This window comes from Arachis ipaensis, chromosome B08 (genome assembly GCF_000816755.2).
Source record: "Arachis ipaensis cultivar K30076 chromosome B08, Araip1.1, whole genome shotgun sequence".
NCBI classification, from domain to species: Eukaryota; Viridiplantae; Streptophyta; class Magnoliopsida; order Fabales; family Fabaceae; genus Arachis; species Arachis ipaensis.
Genome location: NC_029792.2, coordinates 60,420,041 through 60,423,897, shown reverse-complemented (window position 1 = coordinate 60,423,897; position 3,857 = coordinate 60,420,041). Strand labels below are relative to the sequence as shown.

The window sequence follows — 3,857 nt, the reverse complement described above, 5'->3', positions numbered from 1 at the left end:
GACCATGACAACGACCACCACCACAGTCACACTATCCGCCCCTACCACTACCACCACAATATCCACCATACTACCCACCACAATACTCATTGCAGTATCCATCTCCACCACTATACTATCAACCACACTATCCACTACAGAAAATACCTCACTACAACAAATTCGGGCTGAGGTAGCCCTTTAAAAACATTGTCTGTAATAAGAAAAAGTGTTGCCTTTTATCAAAGGCAACACTTTCTGACAAAACGCAACGCTTTTTGGGGGGTTGGCTATACAGCCGTTACCTTTGGTCTAAGGAAACGTTTTTGTGTATCAAAGGGAACCCTTTTTGTGACAACCTTCAAAAAACGTTGCTTTTTCTACAAAAAAAGCAACTCCATGAAAGAGTTGCCTTAGAGTACCCAAACACAACGCTTTGGATAAGACTTTATGGCAATACTTTTTACGAGTTGTATTTTCTAATACATAAAGCAACACTTATTCAAATTTTTTTAAGATGCCTTTTCATATATCTAAAACAACACTTGTTCAGATTTTTCTTAAGTTACTTTTTTCATAAACTTAAACCAACACTTACCTAAATTTTTCTGTATTGCCTTTTCATATATCTAAAGCAAAATTTATCTAAATTTATTTGGAATTGTCTTTTTAAAAGGATATATAGCACACTTTAATAAAATTTAATTATTTAAACTAAATTTAATAAATAGAAAGAAAAAATACACTAATAAACTAATATATTGCATATATATTTAAATTAAAAAGTTGTTTCAAATCCAACTATGTAAATTTTAATTACATATACTTGCAATTGCCAATTTAAATCAAAATACACATGACTAAACCAAAAAAATACATGTTTTCTCATGAACTTCAACAAAAAACAAAAAAAAACAAAAAACAAAAAATGCCTAATTTCATCATCTTCTGTTCTCTTCGTCAGTTCTTCCATAATGCGGATGTATGTCAGGGTTGATCTCCATAGTCTTCTTACTAGATATGTAGTCAGTCATGTCGTTATCTCTCAAGGCCTGTGCCTTCATAATCCTCTCCATGTTTGCAGTCCAACCATACTCACCAGTGACCAAACAACAAGTAACCTATTAAGCTAAACATCTTCGTATCATATAAAATACCAATCAAAGAATAAAACCATATTCAATACTAAAGAAAACAAATATATAGTGTAAACGTAACACAATATAAGGACCAAACAAGTTAAAGCATAATCATCATTCTCAATCTGAATAGGTTAATAACATTCATCAACAACCAAATTATCATAAAACGTAAAGACAATAAAAGGATGAATAAAAAATTAAAATATACCAGAGAAAGGTCAGAAATAGCATCTTTCAATATAAGTTTTTTTTCCAATGTAATGTGGTGACCCTCATCATGTGCAACTGTATTTATCTGCAAGTAAATAAATTTTTTAAGGGCTTCAATATATTAGGAAGTAACCACCACTCTTTTGATTACCTACTTAAGAATCTTACCTTTGATACCCTCAGCTGCCATAATGTACACAAACATGGCATTCATGCCAATCCATTTCAAAGGCATGAACCATAGTTTCAAGCTCCAAATATCAACATGCAATGCAATAATCCAATGTACAAGATTTATCTATCACTATCATGATACAATGGCAACTAGAACTTTCATAGTATATAATAATATCATTGTATAGAAGGCTAAAAATACTAATATTGCTGCTCCAGATGTTTATCAAATATAGCATAGTGTATACCATTTCTTATTCAAAGGAATGGCTGCGGCGCACAAAGAAGTAACATGTGAGTAGTTAGAATATATAGTAAAGATATTCTAGCTGAACACTTAGTTAATTAGAGTTCACCATTAGTGAAGTGAAGAATAAGACCCGAAGTAAGAAGAGATAAACCCAGGAGAACTTGAAATTCAACATAAAATCAATCAAGCCAGCCCAAACGAATTGAAATTCTAGACCTAAGAATCATAATAGCATGCTTAATTACCTATGAACTAAGATAAATGCTCATAATAGAATCCTAATTTTAATTTAAATTAACCTATTCAGCAAAAACTAGTTTGACTAAATAAAATTACTAAGAATTAAACCCTAACTAAACTGTAATGAATTAAAATGGAGAATATCAAAATGAGATTTTGCAAAAACTTGAAAACTGAAGAATAGAGAAATAAGAAGGCAGGGGAGAGGAGGTTGCAGCTGCGCTATAGTGTCGCCGGAGTAATAGAGCAGTGGAGGGGTGGTCACCGGAACGCGTTAGAGCTCGCCAATGGAACAGGGTTTGCTACGGTTTTGTAGTCTCTAGTTCGCAAAGAGGAGGAGGCGAGAAAAGAGAAGAAAAGAAACACCATGAATATAGATATTAAAAAATTGCAGGCTCGCAGAAATATTAGTTCGAAAACGTAAGATGCATGTGATTACAGATGATAACTTCAAAGAACTAGGACATATACTTTAATAAATATCGAGAGCTCTAATATACGAACTACTTTAAAATCCTGCAATCGAAAAGTAACATAATCTAACAAACAAGGACCTGCAGAGAATAATCTCTAAAAAAAACATTATTATTCAGTGTTTCCACCTTTCTCAATTTAAGGTGGAGGAAAACAATCAAATTCATAAAGACTATAAGAGCAACTTTGCTTAATAATGCATCACTAAATGCTACTATAAAGTATAGACAAGCTAAAGTGCATGAATTCAATTCTTACTGAAAACCATAGCATGGATTAAGCACATAACAACAATCAAAATATCATCAAATGGATTCAATATAACTCAACTAAACAACTATATCTGAAAGTGAGAACTGTTAATGCAGCATCCAAAGCGAAAATAAGAAGCACCTGTCCAGTTTTTGCTTCCTGCTATCCAACAACCAAGATGTAGTTCTACTATGCTAGCTGAGCCTCTGGCACCTGTAGCATGGCATAACTTTCAATTAAGATATTTATTTGGCTAAGAGATTAGTCATAACAAACTCAACACATTAACTTCTTTTGAATCTTCCATTTTGTCACCTTCTTTTGAATCTTCCTATCTGTTAAATCAGCATCAACATGAAACCCATGATATAACAGCTTTATGTATTACTAAAATTCAGTACATTCAGAACATTCCCATGGCGGAAATTCAGAATAAATGCATTTAATTCCATTTTCATACTAAAATTCAGAACATTCCCAATCTTTATTCAGAATCAATGTATTCAGAAATTCCGTTCCATAGTAAAAATCAGAAGCTTCTTACCAAGATGCAAAGGAGGAGGAAGGGGGTCACAGCTGCATGTAGTGTTGTCAGAGCTTGCGAAGAGGAGGAGGCGAGATAGGGGAAGAAGAGGAAGAACGAGAGGCGTTTCTCAAAGGTGACCGCGTACGTGGAGCCGAGACAGGAGGAGGAGAAGCCATGGAGCAGCGTGCGTGGAGATGATGACCGCAAAGGAGAGCACTACGCCGACGCCCTTGGAAGAGAGCACCGTGCCGACGCCCCTGGAAAAGAGCACCGCAACACGCCGATGCCTATGAAAGGGAGCACCGTGCCGTCGCCGGTTGGGGTGGACAGCACCGCGAACAAGACCAGAAGTCATACAAGAATGAGACCTGCTGCCGTTTGTGTCGCTGTGTGGGTTGATTAGGAAAGTTAGGGCTTATGGTGGGTGCTGGGTAGTGATGAACTGAAGCAATAGTAGAAATGATCTAAGGAAACTAAAGGTCTTTTCTTTTTTTTCTATGTTATTTGATTGGAAAATAATTATTGGAGGGAATATGATGAAAAGTTTCCCTCTAAAATTTTTAGCTATGAATGATTTTAGGCAACTTTTTATAAAAGTTATTTATTTAAT

The 3,857-nt window shown here is 34.8% G+C and overlaps 1 long non-coding RNA gene across 1 annotated transcript; it reads right to left on the bottom strand.

The window, feature by feature from the left end:
• On the bottom strand, positions 1,909-3,407 carry LOC110265912. The gene is made up of 3 exons (XR_002352465.1): positions 3,266-3,407; positions 2,863-2,934; positions 1,909-2,314 (listed from the first exon to the last, which is right to left on the bottom strand). It is a non-coding gene; the product is annotated as an uncharacterized LOC110265912 (long non-coding RNA).